We start from the raw sequence: 23,878 nt of genomic DNA, 5'->3' as shown, positions 1-23,878 counted from the left end.
ACAGCAATGTTTCTGTAAACAACTTTAACTCCTGTTGGGGAAGAAAAGTTTTCATGTTGTTATTGTTGTAATATATTTAGGATGCCCAGGGCAAAGATTTTCTCAGCCTGTACGTTAATCTTCATAGAGAAATGTGGAAAACCAAAATGAACACAAATTGACAGTAGATCTGTTGAACCATATGGTGGTGCTAAATAGCCTTTAAAAGGGAAGTAATGAGAAAGGATATAATATATTATTCCAAATGAGAGTATGTGTGCTTGATATCATTGGAATCTTTATGTTAGTCTTGCATGATGTTAACACGATACTGCTGTTCAAAATAAATGCTTAAAATTTACATCTTGACCAATGTTGTTATGATCTATACAAGTTGCTTGTAACAGTTTATGTCTGACGCTGGTATTTGGCATTACTGTCAGTCTTATTTGGTCTTGGCCAAAGAACGTGAAATTATTTTAAGAGGAAGAATAAACATCTACTTCCTTCTCTGTGGTCTCTCTCACCCCATGAAAACGTATTACATACCAGGGGAACAATCCACAAGAGTGTTCCTCTGTACTGATATGGCTCTGTTCTTCTCATTCCCATCAGCAGAGTCACCCAAACGTAACATACTCCAGGTGTACTTGGGAGCCAGGACATCATACAGTCTAGCAGCACACATCTGTTGTTTGCACCGCCCCATTCCTGCCTGGATTTGTAGGATCCGAAGAAGTTGTTGATCTACCTGATTGGAAACAGGGTAGCTCCAGTGATTGCTGAGTGGTTTCTGGGTATCAAGGTTCCCCGTATAGCTGGCGTTTGCTAGGCCTTGAATAATTATTATTTATTGCATTTCTGTACTGCCCATAGCTGAAGCTCTCTGGGCAGTTTACAGCAATACAGCAGGAGAGAAAAGGAAGGAAAGGGATCATTATGTCCGCGCACCAGCACTTGCACAGATGACTGAATTGGTGTCTTGCTAACATACATGAAAACTTCTGTAGAGGTTTTGTAACACAGCGTTCTACAGCAATTCTATCAGTTAGCACAAGTTAAAATGGGTACAAGTGGTCAGATAAAATGATCTGGTGATAAATTCTCATATTCCAGCAACATACCTTGAGCTTTGTGTGACAGCTCAAAAGAGCTTCTTCTCTGTCAGGTGTTGTCCAAGCTGTTGTCATAAGACCTTCAGGAAAGACTGTCATTCTGAAGTGTCAATTTATGTTTGTTTTACAAGTTTGTGCCTGTGAAAAGATTTTCTGGCAGGAGTGCTGGAGCAGGGGAGAGGCAGGACAAAAAGGAAATTTTCTCTCCCTCTCCATCCCCTCATCCATCCTTCCATTCTCCTGTGTGAGTAGCGGGGGGATCTTTGCAAGATATCTGGCTTCTGCACATAGATCATTTGCTGGATCAGAAACAGGGTATAAATCAGATGCGCATCTAAACGAGCATCTGAGCATAAATGCTGTATGTCTACACTGTGCTGAATTCAGTGGAATAAAGGCTCAGATGTGGATCCAAATGTACATCCTGAATCCAAATGTATATCCCAGAGAGCCTTTCTACTGAAAGCAGAGCAATGCAGATAGCATCAGCACTCAGAAGTAGTAGTTCATGAAGAAGCGCGTAGTTCATGATCCTGTTAAGGAAATTTGTGCTTTCGTATCAGGACCTTCATGTGTTGAAGCCGCTGAATTACACTGCCCTATTGAATCAGATCACTGGTCCATCGGGGTCCATGTTGTCTATTCAGATTGGCAACAACTCTCGAATCCAAATGTATATCCCAGAGAGCCTTTCTACTGAAAGCAGAGCAATGCAGATAGCATCAGCACTCAGAAGTGCATTTGGATGAGTATCTACTTTAAGCGCGTAGTTCATGATCCTGTCAAAGAAATTTGTGCTTTCGTATCAGGACCTTCATGTGTTGAAGCCGCTGAATTACACTGCCCTATTGAATCAGATCACTGGTCCATCGGGGTCCATGTTGTCTATTCAGATTGGCAACAACTCTCCAGGGTCTCAGGCAAACATCTTTCACACCACCTCCTACCTGGTCTTTTTAACTGGAGGGTGAACCTGAGACCTTCTGCATGCCAAGCAGGTCTCTACCACTGAGCCATAGTCCTTCCCCTTTCTGATCCCCCTCCAATCCCCCTCCTTAGGTAGACTTAGGCACTGTGGTTTTGGGAGGAACTCATGCAGCCCCTCAACATGACCTAGGAGGCACCTGGCTTGAGCATAGGGGCTGCGGAGGAGGGTCTCCTCAAGCGTGGTTCCTTGTGGAAGCAAATGTTGCTGCTTGAATCAGTAAACACTGCAGTACAGTGTGGGTGGGTGGGGGGGGGGAATCGGGCTCAGATGGATGTACATACATTCCCCAAGGCTAGTTCCCTCCCTAAAGTGCTTTTTAAAACTGTGAAGAGGGGACATTCCTATTTTACTAATTCAACTAAACCAGTTGTAATTACTTGTGGGTCCAGGGCTTATTAGGGAGGGAGCATGCAGAAGGAAAACACAACCAGCAGTTTTTGGAAGAAAATGACCACAGCTTTATTAGAAACAAACCAAGGAGCATTGGCACAGCGGATCCGGAATTGGGATACTGTCCTGTTGCCCTATAAACCCTTCCCTGCAGTCTGCCTGCTTGGGTGGGGGAACCAAGGAGTGGCAATTCCAGTGGGGGCTACCTGGGTGCCAGCCACTGAGTGGTTCCCCTTGCCACACCTGCTAGTGAGAGCCAGATGACAGCCCCCAAGCTGGGCTTGCCGCATGATGGCTTCACCCCAAGATCTCTTAAGGGAGTCCCCAACCAGCGGAGATGAGCATGCAGGCCCAGGTTCTGCCAAATGGATCCGTCCCAATAATCAGGCCACCTAAGCTGTGACAAATACAGACATTAACAGAAATAACATAACACAAGGGAGGGTGGGTGTGAAAGAGCAGAAGAACGCGGGAGGAAGCACCCAGTGGCAGCCGTTCAAATGGCCTGGGGATGTGCCCTGCTGAATAACTGGGTGGCCAGCCCAACGCTACTGAGTGAAAAGTCCAAGCCTTGTTAGAAGAATAGCCACATGGTGCTCCAGACTTCTCCTTATGTTCATATCTCAGCCCGGGCCACAAATTCAGCCCTCGGTAGGTTGGGTTTGTTCATTACTGTTGACAGGGAAAATATTTATTTTACATTGTGTTTTAAAATGGTTTTATCTGTATTTCACTTTTACCGTTGGAACCCGCCCTGAGCCTGTCAAGGGGAGGGCGGGATACAAATCCAATAAATAAATAAATAAAATGTAACATATAGATACAGGAGCTTAGACACTATTGAAAAAAGTAAATTGTGCACTGAAGTTAAAGGCACTATAGTGATTGGTAATTCTTTTAAATCTCAGTTTTGCTCATTCACTACTATGATCAATGATGTCATGACAGAAACGTGTGTATCATATTTAGGGGCAGAGTGGCTGTTCTCTGTGTGCTTTGGTAGTCAGCAGCTCAAAAGGAATGTTTCAGTCCAGCAAATAAAACAAGGAGACAGATTTCCACAGGTGGATTTTCCTTAGTGGGTATGCAGAAGTCCTTAAACAAGAGGCAAAAAGACAGAATCCAACAACTCAGTAATGAACATGCTTTTGCCTTAGAAACTTCCCCAGCGCCTCAGGCTTCTGCACCAGGCTCTAAGCCATCTGCAGGTGTGGCAGCGGGTCTGTGGCTGATGGCTGTTTGTACGATTCCTCTAGATCAGGATATGCAAGATGACATTAAATAGAAGTGGATGGTATCTCCTACTGCGATCTGCATTTTATGCCGATTTACTCTTAAATGAATAGTGTAACACGAAAGGCGTACTGATGCCTGTGTATTTTTTTTTGTCTGCTCCTGTTCTAAGATGACTTCATTGTTTCTTTCCTGTAATTATTCAGTAATGTAAAAATAACCAGGTATCTCCAGTTGAGATCTCATGCTCTTTATGAAATTTTGATTTAGACATGTACTGCAGAGCGAATATGAAACATTCATCTTCTCGTGGCTAGTTGCCATGGGAACATAGTACACAATACAATGTCATTCCGGTTCTGGTGATGTCTGCAGTCAGTTCCCCCCCCCCTTTGTTGTTCTCCTTTCTTAAGCAAGCGTGTTGCAGCCTCTTCATCCAAGTGTGCACGCAGTTGCACAAGCAGATGTTGCGTAAAATAATCTTGAAAGACTACCACGTCTGCCTGTGTGCTTTTATCCAAAGGCAGGGTTTTCGGCTGGGTCTGTTTAAAAAGTTGCTGGCTCTTGCCATTTGGGTCATGTAGAACGAGGTGTAAAATATTACCTATATCCCAAGATGGCAGGTGTTCCTTTTTTCTCATGCTGAAATGAGGAATTAACCTCTCCTGGACACTAGCGGACATTTGATCATCAAGCCTGAAAATGATTTCCTGCTCCTTCCCTGCCACCGTCTGTATTCTTCCCTGCGGTAGATCATCCATCTGCTAAGAAATTACCCAAAGGCCAGTTCAGATGTAGGAAATGTTTAATAGGGTTGCAGGGAAATAAAATGTAATGGCAAGCAAAATGGTTTAGTTGAGTGTACTAAACACAAATTGCTTCATCTTTTTATGAATATTATTTCTCACACTCAGGCTGCAGTTGTCAGCCGTACAGGGCATCTAGTTTTCTTATTTCTCTTGTGCTCTCCATTTACAACCATCTTGCATTCTCAATGCTGCAAACACCATCTTAGACCCTGCTCCCCAATCCTTTCCTCCTACAATTGTTGTTGTATTGATGGACTTACCAAGTATTTCCCAAATGACTGGTGGTGAAGGACAAAGAAAATGCTGGTCGTGTAAATAACCTGTTTCCACTTGTGCTGACTCCCTGAACTAGACACACTTAGGGGCTTGATCAGTTAACACTCAGCTTCTCCCAGATTCTGTGCTCACAGTACTTGCACACTTTCTCCCCTTTCCGCTAAACATATTTGAGAGATACAACGCTAGGTCTCTCTGCCCAAGGGGGTTTGGAGCTTGTGTTTCTTCAGCAGCAGCCCCCATATGCCATGTGGCCAAATCACTTGAGGGAACTTGTCAAAGGAAATGGTATTGGAGGTTGAGTGGGGTTTCCTGTTCAGAGGAAAATAGAATCCCACTGAGCATAGCCAAGCCCTTGGTTGTACCTGAGATACAGCCACCAAGGGACAGCTCTACTTTTCTGTAATACTGTTTGTGAACCTTTCATTCTGAAAGCAGCAGAACTAGAAATTGCAGCAGCTGTGCCAGAATGCACCATTCTCTCTTCTTTTTCTAACTAGCAAGCACAAATCGGTAACTGTTCCTGGTCTCCTTCTAGCTTTTTGTTATTGTTTATGTGTTTTTAATTAGAGCATTCTATAATTTTAATTGTCTTTCTAATTGCTGAAAAGTTTTAATGTTTTTTAACGCTAGCCATCTTGTAGACACCGATTGGGCGGAGAGGCGGCATAAAAATGTTCTAAATGAATTAATTATTTGCCATAACCTTTTGAAGAGATGCAAAGGCAGGGGTTTTGAGTGGCTGTGATGTTTTAATGGGAATTAGAAAGTGAGAAGCACGTGGAGACGTCAGAGCTGTTATGCGCCTTTAATCAGAAATTAAATGGCATTTGTAGTATATCAGTGCTACCTTTTTGTCTGGGTCTTGGAATGTTTGGGGGAATCTGTGAACTGGTTTGAACAATCGCCACAGTGCTGACATTACAGTCCTGAAACCAGCAGCTGGATGCTAAACTGAGGTGGGCCCAGTAGTCAGTGAAGGGGTCAGGAATGTAACCAGCCTTTAATTATTCAATTTGTCCTTCTCCCTTTCCTATTTACTGTTCTGTTTTCAAAGAGCTGATATCAGTGGGCAGCAGTAAGACTTACAAAGTACATGTAATTTAGGACTCCATTCATTCATGATTTTTTCTTGACTTTATTTTCAGAGATGCACAGTTCTTTTGAGGAAACAATATCCATGATTGGCATCATCTCGAAAAAGCACTTTCTCCAAAAATAGAAGTTTTCTTTTTTCCCCTCTATTAGCCAAATGCTTTCAATCGTTCTCAGTTCACCCAAGATAAAAGTGTGAAAATATCCTTGACTGAGGAGAAGTGCTACAGTTCATTGGTGCTGAATAGGAAAATGTATACATGTTTTCATAACTGAAGCTTTCTCTCTTTTACAGAGGAAAGTTCAATGATGCAAAGAAATATTGTTTGGCCTCTCACCGTGTAGCTTCTTTCTACATTCTTCAATTTTAAAAAAAGTTTTATTACTAGTGAAATGCTGTATTTTAAAAATGTTTCACAAATTTTATTTTTTTCCCTTGCAAGTGTGTGAGACTCCTCCCTCTCCAGCCCTGCTTGGTGTCCTGCCACACGATAGGATGGGCTCCCCCAAGCCTCAAAATGGAAAGAGGGGGAGGTTGTGCCACCTTTTTCCTCACTCTTCCCTGGGCTTGTGTTTCCTCCAAAGCGCAGAGAAAAGGTCCTCTCATTCCTCCCTGGCCTTTTGAGTGTCAGCTTTATATGGGTTGGGTTTGGCCCCACCTCTTCCCCAGCCTCCCCCAAATCCCTGCCCTATGGATGGCCTTTCAGCACAGGCCCTGCGCTAGTTTCTTCATGGCTGGTCTCCCTGTGACAGGTCCCCCTGGGGCTGCCTGCCAGCCACTAATTAGCTGACCCAGGGGAGGCCTGCCAAAGTGGAAATTCCCACCAGCTGAGCTGGGCTTGCTTTGGATGGGCCTGCCAGTTCTCAGTGCTCGCCCATGCTGCTTGCCCTCTGTCCTCCTCACTGGTGACCTGGTTCTCCAGAGAAGGGTGGAGCTGCCATGCCTGCTGCCAGGTCAGTCTTCTGGGGCCCTGCTGAGCCCCCACTATCTGCAGTGAGTCTGAAGCACTTGTAGCCCCTGTTGGTTGGTTTTCCCCTCAGGCATGGCTCCAGAGGGTGGGCAGTGGTGAATCCATGGCCAGGCCCATCCCCAGATGCAGTGGAAGATAATTGGACCCCGAGAAACAGCCAGATAGCAATACTCTCTGTTTTTATTCTGACCTAGTAATTTTTGTTGTTCAGTCACACCGTCGAGTCTGACTCTTTGCGACCCCATGGACTGCATCACACCAGGCCCTCCTGTCTTCCACCGTCCTCTGGAGTTAGTCCTCCTAGTAATATGCCCACCTTAATGATGGGCACAGTATATATTTATGGAAAGAGGGCTTGTACCCCCGCGGGGAGGGCAGGGTATAAATTGAATTAATAAATAAATAAAATTGTAAACTGCAAGCAGGGCCGGATTTAGACTTGCTGAGGCCCTAAGCTATACAAAACCCAGAGGCCCCCTACTGTTTTAAATTACATCAGCTGGTCTCAGAAAAATTTAAAATATATACGCCTTTTTAATATTGTGTTTTTATTTGAGGCCCCAGCAGATTGCGAGGCCCTAAGCTGTAGCTTATTTAGCTTATGCATAAATCCGGCACTGACTGCAAGGCTTCTGAGAGAGAGCACAGAAATGACTGTCAGCTATTTGCTTACATGGGATGCAGTGCACTCTGCTCTGGAGATAGAAACTGAGCCTGCCTTCTGCCTTTAAGACCCCCAGCTGCTGTGAATCAAGTTTACTTTTCTCTCCATGTTTGGTTCTGGGTAGGTGGGACAGGATATTGGGATCAAACTTCAATGTGATTTTGGATGTAGAGACACTCAGCAGCCTGAGTAGTAATCAGGATGGCAGGGGACAGACAGCAGCTGCATTAACCTTTCCCAGATTTCTAAGCCTGCTGGCACGTTCCTTTCATTGTAAAAGCAGCTCCACATTGCTAGCACCACTGATGCTTCTGTTCCTTTGTTGAGGAGTACCCTGACTCAGTGCTCCTTGGCAGCGCTGGCAAGAGTGTTGGGTCACTCCTTGCGATGGCTTCTTGGAGGTGGGGGAGGGAAAGGAGGAAAGGGTAGCTGGCAGGGGATGCTGTTTCTGTGCCCGAACCAGCATTTTTAAAGTGAAGTGTAAGGGAATAAGAAAACGGGAGCCTAGTAAATTCAAACGCGATAAAAGCTTGAAGTAGAATGGTACATATGGGAAATAGGAAGTGTTCAGAGATAGATGAATGTATGGCTTAATGTTATGCATGTTGCTTAGCAACAAGCAGTAAAAATGTGGACTAATGAGTAAAAAGTAATTCAAGGAGGAGAGACACATGTGTGGTTTAGTTTTGTAATGGAGTATTGGGAGGCAGGAGCGTAGAGGTGTAGGGTAAAGAACAAGTTTCCAAAAAGGGGAAAAAATTGGAAGAACAGATTCCCGTCTGTCTTCATCTTTACATTAAATCTGCTGAGGTGGGAAAAAAGGCGTCAGCTTTCAAACAGCCAATCAGCCATGCTTGCGAGTGTCATAGTACCCAAACGTGCAGTAAATATAAAGAAAATGAAAAGAAACAGCAGAGCAATAGTCTAACCGGTGCCAGAGTTTGTTCAGCATATCCTTGTAAGAACAAATCTTAGTATGAAAAATGAGAAATTCCAGTAGGGGGCTGGATTCAAAGTCCCTCCTCTCTCAGCTGGAAGGGCATGTGCGTTCACACCAGGAAGAAAGATTTTCTCCAATTTCCCCTTCCTACTACATGCCCCCACCCTATTGCTCTCCATGTTGCTCTGTGGGTTCCCTGAAGCAAAGGGAAAATGGGAAGGGCAAGGACAATTCCACAAGCAGCAGTCTGCTCATGATCGTTTGGCTCCTAAAATTATCCCTACTTTGTTTTCTCTGAGTTTCAAGAATGTGCTGTGTTTCCCTTCTCTTTGGATAAAGGTGAAATTCACGGTGTTTTGTGGTGTTTGTTTTGTTATCTGACTTCTACTATTGAATTGATTTATGAACTTGCTTTTGTGCAGATGGCCAAAGAATATCAGAAGCCTATCTGTGAACATGAATTAATGATGAGGTTGAAAATAAAAAGTATGCACAATCTTGAGTGTGTTTTCTTTACGCAAAGTGCAAGTACTCTTGCTTGGAAGAGTACAGGAGATCTTTCTGTTCTTCTTGAGTCTGTATTTTCCTAGTTATCCGTAATGTGTTCACAATCTTGCTTATCTTATCTATACTGGAAGCCTCCTTGAGCTCTGTAAGGATGAAAGAAGGCTAACAAATGTCGTAAATAAGTAAATAAAGTTTTCTTTGGCTCAGAAGACAGCAGCGACAGTTATATCTGGTGGGAGACTCTAAGGAAGCACTTACCATGCAGTCCTGCACAGAGCTGCACCCTTCTAAGTCCTCTGGCTTCAGTGGAGCTCAAAGGGTATAACTCTGTTTAGGATTGCATTTAACAGGTATCTGAGCTGTCATTCCCCTTTGGTTTTTATTGACTTCATTAGCTCTTTCCTATCACCTGTATTTCAGAATCATTCTGTGCCCCATTCAGGTGACTGTTTTTGGAAAAAAATAAGGGTTGGTGTTGAAACAACAAAGCTAATCAAATGAGCCAGTTAAAAATGAAGAGGAATTCTCACAGAAAAGAGTGCTGAGAGTTCTGCATTCTAAAACATATATAATTAAGCTAAAGAAACAAGGCCTTGAAGCTTTTTGGATATTCCTGTCTCAATCCAAGCCATACGAGGACCCTAGGCATAAGTACTAACACTTAAAGAAATTGTCAGTTAGTTCCAAAGTTAAATTAGTAGAAGGACCTGTCTATATCACTATAAATACAGACACACTTTAACTCCCTTTACAAATGCGTGCCCTGAACCTACCTGGATGCACTTAGGAGCAAAGCCCTCACATGACCAGGGGGAAGCCAGAGTCCATTTTGAGGGAAGACCAGGAGGCTCTGGGGACCCCCAACATCTCTGGACACCCCCCTCCAGACCAAGAGCCCCTGGATTCTGAGGTCTCAGTCAAAGGGCCAACCCCAGAAGGCTTAGCTCCAGACAATGCTGCCAACATCCCAGAGTCCAGGGCAGCCAGTCCTCTGCCAGGTAGGGTGGGATCCTAGACTACCAAGTTCTCCCCCACCCAGCGAGAGCGACAGAGACCCCAGGCCCATAACAAGGCAATTCAACAATGAAGTGCCAGGGTGGCCAGCACAAGTTCCAACTTCTGAGCCAAATCACTGCCTAAAGTGTACATATTCACAGAGGAGGAGGAGGAGATTGGATTTATACCCCGCCCTTCACTACCCAGAGAAGTCTCAGAGCGTCTTACAAACTCCTTTCCCTTCTCCCCACAACAGACACCCTGTGAGGTAGGTGGGGCTGAGAGAGCTCTGACAAACTGCCCTTTTTCAAGAACAGCTCTGACAGGACTATGGCTTTCCCAAGGTCATCCAGCAACTGCGAGTGGAGGAATGGGGAATCAAACCTGGTTCTCCCAGATTAGAGTCCGCGCACTTAACCACTACACCACGCACTTAACCACTACACCAAACTGGCTCTCCACCAAACAGGATTGGTACTCAGTCAAGCCACGGCCAGATGAAGCCCAGGAACCGGTTAACTTGATCCTGTTCTACCTGTAAGACTGGATCCTGCATCCAGCTGCTGAATCTTCTCTGAGCCGTTGCTGTCATAATCAGAGCATAGTGTGACGCAAGACAAAGGATGTGTGTGGAGTATTGAGCCATGGCTGTGAGCATCTTCCAGTTGAAGAAAATGCCACCACTTTTCTTAGAGACTCCATTGCCTCCCGGTGGTTCCAGCAGCTCTAGCCCATCAGCTGTTGCCTTACTCTCAGTGGGGCAAAGGAGACCAGACATTGTCAGTCTTCTGGCCTTTTCCCAATCTGCCCCTTCCCAATGTTCTTCTTGAGTCTTGCACTCTGAATTGTTGACGTGTCCGTGCCTGCTTCTCCAGTCAAGCCTACAACTATCTGAGCAGCAGTTGGCCCTGCAGTCAATCCCTGCAGGATCATCTCTCACGGCTGCTTCACATGTCATTTTTTTCCCCTACAGAGAAGTTAATATATACATTTTTAAGCGTCTATTTATGTTTATAGCCTCGCTCCATCACGCAGGCTTGGGGAGACCAAAAAAAATTAAAGGAATAAAGCATTTAATTATACATAATAAAATTTCTTTACATGAAAAGGCCTTATCGCTCTGCCAGCTTAACAGTGGCTGCCAAAACCCAGTCTAGACAGAAAGATTTGATGATTGTGAGAGTTTTTGATGCTTGGCTCATGGCAGTTTTTCAGTGGCAGGGCTACGTTGAGAGGGGCCCTCAGTGGGGTCTTACTGCCTAAACTGGCCAAAGGTTGGCCTTTATTGATCTTCAAGAGCAGGTCATAAGGGAAGAACCCAGCTCTTAGGTTAGGGTAGGCTAAGCCAGTTCACCTCCACAGCCAGTTTGGTGTGGTGGTTAAGTGTGCAGACTCTAATCTGGGAGAACCAGGTTTGATTCCACACTCCTCGACTTGCAGCTGCCACATTGACCTTGGGCAAACCATGGCTCTGTCAGAGCTGTTCTTGAAAGAGCAGTTCTTGAAAGAGCAGTTCTCAAAAGAGCTCTCTCAGCCCCACCTACCTCATAGAGGCTGTGGTCACACATGCTAAATAATCCACTTTCAGTGCACTTTCCAACTGGATTTTTATTGTGTGAAGTGGCAAAATCCAGTTGGAAAGTGGATTGAAAGTTGATTATTTAGCGTGTGTGACTGCAGCCGGAGTGTCTATTATGGGGAGGGGAAGGGAAAGGAGTTTGTAAGCCGCTCTGAGACTCCTTTGGCTAGTGAAGAGCGGGGTATAAATCCCTCCTCTCCCTCCTTCTTCGTCAATAGTAAATTATTTATGTGTTTTAGCCACCATTTTTCCTTATTTCCTCAAGGCAGCTTACAAACCTAGAATAAAATACATTAAAAATATAAAACCAAAATGCTACTAAACTTAACCAAATGCAGTCTAATCTGTCCCTGGAGACAGGGGTCTATCCAGAGGGTCTACAAGAGGCTGTGGTAGTTCCGCTCTTGAAGGAGCCGTCTTTGGATCCTAGTGATCCTGCCAACTACCGTCCAGTTTCAAATCTATCATTTCTAGGTAAGGTAATTGAGAGAGCCATAGCCGAGCAGCTCCAGAGTTTCCTGGATGACACATTGGCATTGGACCCATTCCAGTCTGGCTTTTGCCCCAGCCATGGGACAGAGACTGTGTTGGTCACCCTGACAGGATCTTCAGATGGATCGAGGCACGATGGCACTGCTGTTGTTGCTAGATATCACAGCAGCATTTGACACAGTTGATTATGATCTTCTGACCCACCGCCTCGCTGATGTGGGAATTTGTGGGGTAGCCCTAAAATGGCTTACCACATTTCTCCATGGTTGGGGACAGAGGGTGACACTAGGGGAGAGGGTGTCAGCTAGGTACCCCCTGATGTGTGGGGTTCCTCAGGGGACAATCCTCTCCCTGATGTTATTTAACATCTACATGCACCCTCTTGCCCAGCTGGTGTGGAATTTCAGGCTGGGGTGTCACCGGTACACTGATGACACCCAGCTATATCTGCTACTGGATGGCTGCCTGGATACTGCCCTGCTTAATCTGGCTGAGGGTTTGGAGGCCATGGTGGGATGGTTAAAAAAGTGTAGACTGAGACTAAATCTGGCAAAGACTGAGGTTCTGTGGTGGTGGTGGGGAGCTTCAAGACTGGGGCACAGACTTCCCGCTCTTCTTTTTTTTTACCCCCCAAAGGGGAATTTTTTTTTTATTTTTGCATTTTCTACACACTACATATATGGAAAGGAATACTAATGCCCTATCACTATTACTATGGGACAGTTTGTAGCCTTGGAGATCTTTGGAAGACTTCCCACTCTTGATGGGGCACCACTAGCACTGGTGCAATCCATCAGGAGTTTGGGCATGGTCCTGGATGCCTCCTTAACTATGGAGGCCAGGTCATGAATATTGTCAGATTGGTGTTTTTTCACCTACACCAAGCTTGGCAATTAGTCCCCTTCCGCCCTGACCTAGCCACTGCAGTCCATGCAGCAGTCACCTCCAGGTTGGATTACTGTAACTCGCTGTATGCTGGCCTGCCCTTGGGACTGACCCAGAGGCTCCAGCTGGTCCAGTGGCGTGAGTCCTGATTTTTTGAATGCCATGGACAGCACCAGTGCTGCGCTGGCTATACTGGCTCCCAGTGGAATACTGAGTCAAGTTCAAAGTTTTGGTATTGACCTTCAAGGTTTGAGTGGTATGTCCCCAAGAGAGCATTACACTCTGCTGAGAACAATCTACTGGTGATCCCTGGCCCCAAAGATATCCGGCTGTCCTCAATCGGAGCCAGGGCTTTTTCGGCCCTAGCTCTGACCTGGTGGAACACTCTGCCAAATTCCACCAGGGCACTGCGGGATTTAATGCAATTCCACAGAGCCTTTAAGGCAGAGATGTTCCATCAGGTTTTCGGATGAGGACAGCAACAGTTCCATCATGGCTGGCACCTCTTCTTCTTTTCCTCCATCTTTGCGCTTTAGCCCCCTCGTTGCCCTACAGGGAAAGAAATTGTTAACAGTCCGGAGTGAGTACCAAAAAAATTATTGATTCCATCTGAGATTATGTAATTGACTTATAGATTTTATTAATTTTAACATTGTTTTAACTGTTGTACATTGCCCAGAGCCTTGTATGTGCAGGGATTGGGTGATTCACAAATCCAAAGTAATAAATAAATAATAATAAATAAAACTATTTTCAACTGCCTCCTAAAGACCCCATCCTAAAATTGAGAGGGCCAGGTCGTTCCATGATCATGTGGCTGCCACTGAAAAGGCCCTCTCTCATGTACCCACCAAACTTCTTTGATTGATGGGACCATCCGGAGGGCTTCTCCTTGTGATCTTGAGTCTCAGGTAGGAACATATGGGAGAAGACGGTCCCGAGCCACATAGAGCTTTAAAGGACAAAAACAACACCTTGAAATTATGAAGCGTATTTCAGCTTGTGGGTCCAGGTATTCGTGATCTAAGGACACAGTGTTGTACTTCACCGCACGATGTCGTTCCAAATTGTAAGGAAGATGTTTGGGCAATCTCAGAAACCTGCCTTTTCCAGCAGCGGTAGTGCATCAGTGAAGTGCCTGACAGTCACAATTTATAAACTATACTGATTTTTGTTCCAGTTCATGCTAGTCCGATAAAGATGAGTGAGATACACAGGTTGCTTACCTGTAACTGGTGATCTTCAAGTGGTCATCTGTGCATTCACACCCATGGGATCTAGTGCATATGGGATGTCACATTCTGTCTTCAGCTACGCAGTGAAGGACCTGCCAGCACCCTCCTCCAGGTAGGCCACTGCTCGCTAATCTCCCATGGGTGTGAAGCACAGAGACCATGTCGAAGATAAACAGGTTGCTTACCTGTAACTAGTGATCTTCGAGTGGTCATCTTTGCATTCACACCACCCGCCCTCCTTCCCCGCTGCTGTCAGCTTCTACATTTTCAATAGGGGTTGATTTGCGGCGGTCTGAAGGAACTGGCGGGATGTCCGTGCCCACCCCGAGGGACTGGGCGCAAAAATCCATTAAAGATCTTGCTACAGTGCCGATCGATCCAGCGCGTGCGCACTAGATCCCATGGGTGTGAAGCACAGAGACCATGTCGAAGATCAGTATAAGCTTTTTGGAGCAAACCATTCTTATCACATGAACTTATAGAGCTGCCTCATACTGAGTCAGACCATTGATCTATCTGAGTCCAGATTGTCTACTCTGACTGGCAGCAGTTCTCCAGGGAAACAGGTGGTGATCTTTCATATCGATTATTTTTTACTGGAGATGCTGGGAATTGAACCTGGGACCCTGTGCATGCAAAGCAGAAGGTCTACTACTGAGGAATGGCTCCATCAAACACTATGGTGTAGGAAATACCTGCCTAATTTAGAATCTGCTGCCTAGTATAGAACTCTGCACAGCTCTCCCCCACTTCCAAATGCTACAGTACCTCCTTCTCACAAGCAAGCTAGGAAAGTTGAACGGTTCGCCAAAATCTGCAGAAACTTGGCTGCTTGTGAAGTGACAAGTTTCGAGGTATCTCTTGCAGGCAAAGAAATTGTTAATTTGATTTGTAAGCTGGAGAGGTCTTGTCTGCCTCTCTGTAGAGCTCATTAAAATGAACATACTAGATAAACCCAACTACACTAGAAGGTGGAAAAGTCAGGAGCTTTCTTATGAATGGGGTCTTTAATTGGCTGCCATGTCCAGATTGAGGACTACAAAAGGAAGATAAGATTACAATGACTATATATTCTGTAACAGAGTGAAGTCTTGACAGTTTTTACTGAAGGTGATATGTTAATAAACAATAAATAGGTAGATGTGACCCCCACCTACAGGCTTGCAATGTAAACCTGACTTGAAATACGCAGAAAAGAGGGAAGGGGTGGGAAGTTTTTATAAGCATAGGTCCAAAAATAAATTTCAAGTCAGTTTTTAAAGAAGTAGATTAAATTGCAGATATTGGATTGGATCCACTGCAAAAATTTAGACTGCTGTGCAGATGGAAACGCAAAGAAAAGACCATGACAGAGCCACTTATGCTAAGTCAAGCTTATTGTATCCCCACTTGCATTTCTGCTTGTCCAAGGTCCTGTGCAACCAATTCTTGGCACTATAAGATACAGGAAGGAAAGCACAAGATTTTGTGCAAGCAGAACTGTGCTAAGTCTATTCATGTTTCCACTTGTGCATCGCTGGATCCAGTCCAATGACAGGAAGGTGCCACAACAGGGAATGGATGGTTATGGAAAAACATAAAGATGAGCTAAGCTAAGTCAGCCATTGCAAGACTGTTGAGGGATTTAAAACTAAAAAGTATATTTTGAATGATGCTTTGATTATGTTCAAAGTGGGTGGGAGGGCAAAACTTGCAAAAATTGTGTCCCAGCTGTATCTTCTTCCACCTTTTAGAAAAATGGAATGCTGGTTTAAAAATGACGGCTCAGATCCTGTGAACTCATTCCATGTGTGCTTAGCTGGGGCCACTGCAGAGCTCACTTCCTCAGCCACTGGCACTTCCATGGTAGCTGTTCATCTTGTGCAAACAGAAGTACTAGTGACAGAGGAAAAGCACAGTGCTGTGGCCAAAGCGGAGCACGTGCTGCACACGTTCACAAGATCCAAGCCAATGACAACAAAAGTGTTGAGCTGTGAAGCAGTACACAGACTTCAGATTGCCAGGACAAATTTGTCACTTTGGTGGGGTTTTTTTTTTAAATCTCTATGCCTCTCAGAAGGACCTAAAAGTAACAAAAGCTCCTGCTGTTCATACTTAATATTTGACTTATCCTTGTATGATACATCTAAAAAAAATTTGACTGCCATTTTCATCTAAGTAACCACAACCATGTGAGATCCAAAGCGACATTAATTCACTAATTATCCCTTTATTCTTCTCTTTTTTCCTCTCAGACAGATTGAACTCATTTTGCTTTGCACAGCAGTTTGAAAGTTCATATAGGAAGGGATATTTCATATAATCTATTATCATTTGGGAATAAAATCTACATAACATTTCTGAAACCTCTCTCTCTCTCTCTCTCTCTCTCTCTCTCTCTCTCTCTCTCTCTCTCTCTGTTTAAAAAATTCCCATCCTGTTAGCAATATACAGTGAAGAAAAATCAGGTTGCTTCTTGGATTGCCAAGCGTCTGAATTTAAAATGACCTTCCCTTTTACAGACATTTATTGGGATATCACTTACCAAGAGATGTTATTTACCTCAGTTCAGTTAAAAGCTGCCGATTTCCACACATTCAGCCTCAGTTAAAGGGACAGGACATTTTCTTCCAAGCCTGTTGGCAACCCTGGTTACTTAACTGTAATTATTATTTTTTAGGTCACCTGTACATTTACACAGAGACCTCAAATATGTGAGCTGTGGTTTCAAACTCACACAACCTGTGCCTCTGGCAAAGTTACTGTAATGGATAATGGCATTAGTGCCCCCTGTTGCAGTCCAAAATGCTGGCAGGAGGCCTTCACCCTCTTTTTCAGGTGTGGTTTGGGGGCTTGTTTCTCCAGGGCAACTGTTATCTAACTGGATTTTCATCCTTTTTTCAGGGAAACTGATCTGGATCCACACTGCTATAGGGAATAGCCCAGTGGGATGATGTTCTGAGGCTCCCTTTGATTACAGCCCCCCCCCCCCCGGGCTATGGGGAACTTTAAAGAGCTGCCCGTAATGCAGCACTTGTAGCTTTAATAGTGTAACAGAAAACTAGGGGAGTGTGTGTGTGTTGGGGCAGCTATTGAAGAAAGGAGATGTGTACAAGGGCAGTCAACTGCCTGGAGGGACAATGTCCTGTCCTTTTAACAGAGGCTTAATAGGAGGCTATTTCATGCCATGAAAAGTTTCAGCTGCCCATTTCCACTCATTAAACCTGTGTTAAAGAGGTAGGACATTTTTTCTCAGGCCTGCTGATACTCGGAAGCAGATTCATAAGTGGCTCAGAAATGTTTAGGCTTGATCATGGTTCATGGGCCTGAAACATTTGGAATATGATTAGAAGGTCTCTTCAGTTGAGAAAAAAACCCACCACCAAATAATGTTGTTCTTCCTAGAGAAGAGGGCTTGCAAGGAATCCAGCCATTCCACTAAGAAACTGATTGGAAAGTGAGTGGAACTCTTCTTGGGTCTGATAGAGAGGTGCGGGGAGGGGGGTAGCAGAGTTAATTCTGGACTTTCCCTGCTAGTCCATCTCTGCCAAATCATTGCTTACTCCCTCAGGTTTAAAAAGCCATTTGGGTGTTTGGGGCAAAGTTCCCAGGAGGCAAACTGCCTTTGATACTGATGTTCTGTTTTGGGGTTTGTTTCTCTGGTTTCTTGAGCAAGTGTTGTACCAAGCCTCCAAACCTCTTTTTTATAGGAAGGTTCAGGTAACAGGTTGAGGGTTTTCAGAGCAGAGCTGCTTATGGTAGAAAGCTCTAAAGCTCCTGCACCATACATACCTTAATAAGCCCAGTCCTCTGGATGTTTACCCACAAGTAAGATCCAGTGAGTTCAGAGATCCTTTCTGCTGAGTGAGTTTAGGATTGCAGCCCTGATCCCTTATTATTAAGCATTTTATTAGTATCCATTAGCGAAATAAGACACCTGTGATAGATTGAAAATCATTCCTAAGTGTGTGGCTTCAGTTATCTCACCTCTCTGAAGTTATTGTTTAGTAGAATTATAAATATGCTTTCTCAGTTTGTTCAAGCTTTTATTCTGGCTGCAGTTCTTTCTAATCAGATAGCTAATAACTGCCTGTGTGTCATTTGAATGAATGATAAACAATTAAAATGTCCATTGTATATTGTCATATCCCTTTATTAACAAATGCACATAATGGCAGTGTGTATTTTGCTAGGAACTTGAAAAATGCATGTGTTTGAAGAAGGTTACAGAGTCTAGGGGGAAAGAACAGTTACATTCTTGAGTGGCATGGAAAGCCAGAGTAACAGTGCAAGAAAAGTCTTCATTCAGAGCTTTTGTCTGCAAGGTACAATAACAACCTTGAGCTCAAAATTTATTTATGGTATTAATAGAAAGAAATAGCATGGGGACAATACCGTGAATTACTTTGCAGAGAAGTGTACTATTCAGCATACGAGAGAACATTACATTGATATTCAGGTCTACTTGTTTCTTTACAAAAGACTGCTTTTTATTTAAGGAAGCAATTATAAGTGCATTGTTTTGAAGGGGGGGGGGAAAGAAACAAAACTTGTAAAACTGTTCATTTTTAGTGAGAAAAATTCCACCACCACCTAATGTAGCGAAAGTAATATTGTACTCAGGTTTAACTAGAGGCCTGCAACTAAAATTTTGGCTTGTTGTCTGTCTTTCTCTCTATTTCCCTGTCCCCTTCAATCCTTTCTCCTATTTCTCGTGTTGCATGTATTGCGAGAGACCTACCTTCCAGCCCTATGATGTGTTTACTCAGAAGTAACCAGTTGCATTCAGTGGGGCTTATCCCCATGTGCGTAGTATTGAGATCTTCACCTGTCTTGCAGCCTGTTGGGAAGAGGAAGGAGAAGAAGCCGCCACCACTGGGCACTCTCTTCACCCAGGTCTTTGGCACCTGAAGCTTTCTTTGACAAGGGGCAGTTCATTGTTTGATCTGCTGGCAGCCACCTTGAGAACAGAGGCCCTTGGAGAAAATGACAAACACCAACATTTGCAAAGATAGCAGTGCTGCGACTCTGAGAAGCAAAGGACAACAGCGGCGGCTTCTCTCCTTTACTTATTTACTTCATTTATACCCTCACGTATCTCCCCAGTGGGGACCCAAAGCAGAGAGTCCTTCTTGTCTAGAGAGAGCACAAGGGTGGCAGAGGCGGTAACTGTATGCATTGCTAAACAGTGGAAGGTCAGTAGTTCAGCGGTTCAAGACCCGGGTGCCGCAAGACAGGGTGAGCTCCTGTCTCTAGTTCCAGCTCCTGCCAACCTAGCAGTTCGAAAGCAAGAAATTGCAAGTAGATAAATAGGTACCACTTCAGTGGGAAGGTAACAGCGTTCCGTGTGCCTTGGTGTTTAGTCATGCCGGCCACATGACCACGGAAACGTCTTTGGACAGCGCTGGCTCTTCGGCTTTGAAACGGAGATGAGCACCGCAACCCTAGAGTCGGATTCGACTGGCTTTCGAGCAAGGGAACCTTTACCTTTACCTTTAAGCACACGGGATCTGCCTGTAGCTAACAGTGCCATCCTAAGGAGAGTTTCAGCTTTTTACGTTCATTGGCTTCAGTGGGTGTAAAAGGGTATAAATCTGCTTAGAATGGCACTGTAAGTCTTTCATACTGCTTCCCATCTCTGATTATGTTCTCCCAGACTAATGCATACACTACTGGTGGGAAGGCTTCATTGCCCCAAGTACAATAGTATGCTGGCATATATTTTTGTATGTTTCAAAGTATAACCCTGTGTAAGCCGCCCTGAGCCTGTTCTGGCGGGGTATAAATAAATAAAAAATATTACATTTTTATCCCACTCTTCCTCTAAGATTCTCAGGTGAGCATACATAGTTCCCTTTTTATTCTCAAAGCCACCCTGTGACGTTAGACAGGCGGAGAGAGAGAGAGTAACAGGCCCAAGGTTACTCGAGTTACTCAGTCCTAAAAAAAAATTTTACACCCTTCTGAGCCCATTGACTTTAATTAGGATTGCACTGTAGTTTATCTTCGAAGGATCTACGGGCTTTCATTCTAAAGAATTCAGTCTTTGCAGAGGAAATACTACTTTCAAGGCTGTCTGATTTTATTTATCTTCACATTTTGCTTTTATCATTGTTGACAGATTTATTTAAAAGTATTTCAGTCTGATTTGGAACCTGGGCTTAGTTACGGAGTTTTACAGTATTTTCAATCATTGAGGAAAATATAATGCTAAGAAGAAAATTTATGTGTAATGGAATAATAAAATCTAGAGATAAAAAAGTTGTCTTAGGTCAAGTAGTCAATTTCCTCTTGCACAAAAATGGTTTGCTTTCTCTTATGTATTTTGTACATACTGATGTATGCCAAAGAGAGCTTTACTTTTCCTCCTGGAATATGGTTCCTTGGGAGTATCAGGTGTTATTAAAAAGGGGTAGACCATGCAGGACACCAAAACTTCAGTTCCTGCCATGTTCTTTCAGGCCTACAGTAGCAACAGGAAGGAGCTCCTGTGGGAGAGCAACTAGGGTTACCAACTCCAGGTTGAAAAATACTTGGAGATTTTGGGGTTGAGCCTGAGGAGGGCAGGCTTGGGGGGGGGGGCTTCAATGGGCTATATTGCCATAGAGCCCTCCTTTCAAAGCGCCCGTTTTCTCCAGGAGAACTGCTCTCTCTCACCTGGAGATCAGTTGTAATCCCAGATCTCCAGCCACCATCTGAAGGTTGTGCAACACAGTCAAAAACTGTAACACTGTACCCCAAAATACTTGACACTGGATTTACTTGAGACTTGATTCAAAAGAAGCTCCTATGGTGATGCATTACATAGAGATTATTCTTGGCTCAGATATATTTTGTTCTATACCAAGACTTCATCTATCTGTAGCAAGCAGTGAGGGGGTTAACACTTCCTGGATACTGGAGCCCCCAAAGCCTTTTGGTCTTTGGCAGTGAAGTACTATTTTGTTTCCTTGTCGTCAGAGGTTCCAGGCCTCGAAGTCTCTGAGCAAGGCAAATCACAACACATTTAACACAAAACATTTTATCTGATCAAAAGCAAAAAATCATTTTATAAATATACCTTTTCAAAGTTGAAGGACGTGTTTTAAATTTCTTTATTGTAAACTTATATAAATTTACAACTGTACAATGACATAAGTAAATAAAGTCATCATATTATAGTAAAGAAGAAAAAGGAACTCTATAGGCTTGCCAAGTCCCCCCGGGGGGAAGTGACGTGACGCCGCCGGAAACGCTGGGGGCGGGGCCACGGTCATCCGAGGGTATCACTTGGCAACCCTAGAACTCTAATAGAGGTCATGTCCTCAACTGAGCACATAGTAATATCTTTTGCTGAGCATTATTTAATCCGTGCATTTGATTCCCATGATTAATAAAAAGATAGCATTGTTGTACAGACATTTCTAGCGTAGTTTTTCTTTCCTCTTAAATACCTCACAGTATTATCTTGTCCCTATATATACACAGCAGCTGCATGGAACAGCTTCTAAAAGAGAGAGTCCAGATGGGCGCAGAATGGTGCCATGGGGGGAGGAACAACTCCTGCCTCTGCCCCCAAATGGTATTTTTGGGTGAAGACCCTGCTGGGGTGTAGTTATTTCACTAGTTTTCCTGCTCTGTATGCACAGAGACTCATGGCACAACAAAAATAACCCCTCCCCAGTATGGTTTTTGTGAAAGGAAACAGCTTGTGGGGGGACCCAGAGCCCCACCTCCCCTGCAGGGCCACTCTGAATCCATTTGGACTCTCCCTTCTTGTGTGTTTGCTTTTAGAAGCCGTTCCCCACAGCTGCTGTCTGGCCGCAGGGAGCACGTAAAAACATGCATAAACAAGTGGAGGGGGGGAGTAATGTACAGTTTGGTTCTGAATGAAGCATTTGTGCCAGTCTGGCCACCAGGGTATACTACCATTGGTATAGCAAGTCAACTGAGGGTAGGCCCTGTGCTTTCCTCCTTACTGAGAAGCAGTCAGTCTCCCTGGCAATGAGCCAGTCCCCGTTCCCAAAGAGGCTCTGAAGCAGAGCAGAATTGAAAATGGTCACAACTTCTCTGGCCCTGAAGGTCGGCCCAGCCCAGCCAGGCTTGATCATTCTCCATTCCCATCAGCAAGTGGATTGACTTAGGCCTTTGCAGCTCCTCTGTAATGTGGTTCATTTGCTGTTTTTGCCTTTCCCCTGTTTTTGGTTACTGGTGAGCCAAGATGAACACAAGTGATAGGCCAGGAGGGAATCCCCGCATAGCAGCTTTTCATCCAGTTCTTGAGCTGCTTGACAATTTGCCAGGAGTGGCAGCCTGCTACACTACAGCAACAGCAGGCAGGGTGAGGCTCCTTAAAAAATGGAGGGTGGAACACCAAGAGCTATCAAGACTAGCAGAGAGGGCACCATCTGGGTCTCTGCCTGCAGCATTTGGCAGCCCGCATGGCTCCCAGCACCACCAGCTGACCCGAATGTAAACCCAGCCAGCTGGCGGGGAAGGAGGAGCCGCATTATGACCCTGAGCCTTCCCAAGTGGAACAGAAATATAGAACTGGAAGGGATGTCAAGGGTCCTCTAGTCCAACTAGGGTTGCCAGCCCCCCCCCTAGTCTAGGGGGGGCTTACCCGCTTTTTGGGGGGTTCAACCCACCCCCAAGCCTGAACACCTGCAGCCACCTCTCTCCCTTCTCTCTTGAGAGTGGGGAGGGTGAGGGGTGGCTGCAGGCCGCATGCCTGAATTCCAAGCAGCATTGCCACTTGGAGATCGAGTGTGTGGGGCTGCCGGCTGGAAGCACTTAAAGGGACCCCTTTAAGTGCTTGCAGACAGTGGGGACCGGGCCCCGCGTGTCCGACTTCTGACTTGTAATGCCACTTGGAGATTGGGCAAGTGGGGCCCACCAGCTGCAAGCACTTAAAGGGACCCCTTTAAGTGCTTGCAGCTGGTGGGGACTGGGCCCCGCGTGTCTGATCTCCGACCAGTAATGCTGCTTGGAGATCGGGCCCATGGACCTGCCCTCTAGAAGCACTCAAAGGGACCCCTTTAAGTGCTTGCAGCCAGTGGGGACCAGGCCCCCCACACCTGATCTCCAAGCAGTAAAGCCGCTCAGAGATTGGGCGTGTGGGGCTGGAGGCACTTAAAGGGGTCCCTTTAAGTGCTTCTGGCCAGCGGTGACCAGGCCCCCATGAGCCTGAATTCCAAGCGGCATTGGTGCTTGGAGTTCAGGTGTGCAGCGGCATCTGCCTCCTCCTGTCTCGAAAGATTGAAAGGGCCATCCCCCTGATCAGCAGGCCCTTTGAATCTTGCAGGACGTTAGGGAGAGGGATGGCCTCCCACAATAGTTCTTGGGGTGGGGCTTGGAGCAAGGACATCCCTAATGTGACGTCATCGTGTTGGGGATGCCCTGCCCCCTCTGGGAACGCCCCCCAAAGTCCCTGCTGGGGACAAAGATGGACTTGGCAACCCTAAGTCCAACCCTTGCTCTACACAGGAAATTCCCCTCTGTGGTAAGGCTGCCAGCCCCCAGGTCCAGGCAAGGGTTCCCCCGCTTCTGGGGGCTTCAATCCACCCCCAGCCAGCTGGGCAAGCCCCACCTCAAGCCCTGCCCCCAAGAGTGACCACCCGCCCAGCCACCCCTCTCCCTGTACTCCTGCCCAATTTAAAGGGTTTCAGCTGATCAGCGGGAACCATGGGGCCTGCTGACCAGCTGGAGGGCCCTTTAAATCTAGGAGAGGGGGAGGCACGATTGCAAGCCACTCGGCTCACAAAAA

The 23,878-nt window shown here is 45.3% G+C and overlaps 1 protein-coding gene across 1 annotated transcript in view; it reads left to right on the top strand.

The window, feature by feature from the left end:
- EFCAB11 (EF-hand calcium binding domain 11) overlaps positions 1 to 23,878 on the top strand; it is an 88,576-nt gene that overhangs the window by 17,555 nt on the left and 47,143 nt on the right. The gene's annotated exons all lie outside the window — the stretch shown is intronic.

The sequence above is a fragment of the Gekko japonicus genome, unplaced genomic scaffold (assembly GCF_001447785.1).
Source record: "Gekko japonicus isolate JY-2015 unplaced genomic scaffold, Gekko_japonicus_V1.1 scaffold952, whole genome shotgun sequence".
NCBI classification, from domain to species: domain Eukaryota; kingdom Metazoa; phylum Chordata; class Lepidosauria; order Squamata; family Gekkonidae; genus Gekko; species Gekko japonicus.
This window is presented reverse-complemented; position numbering and strand designations above follow the sequence as displayed.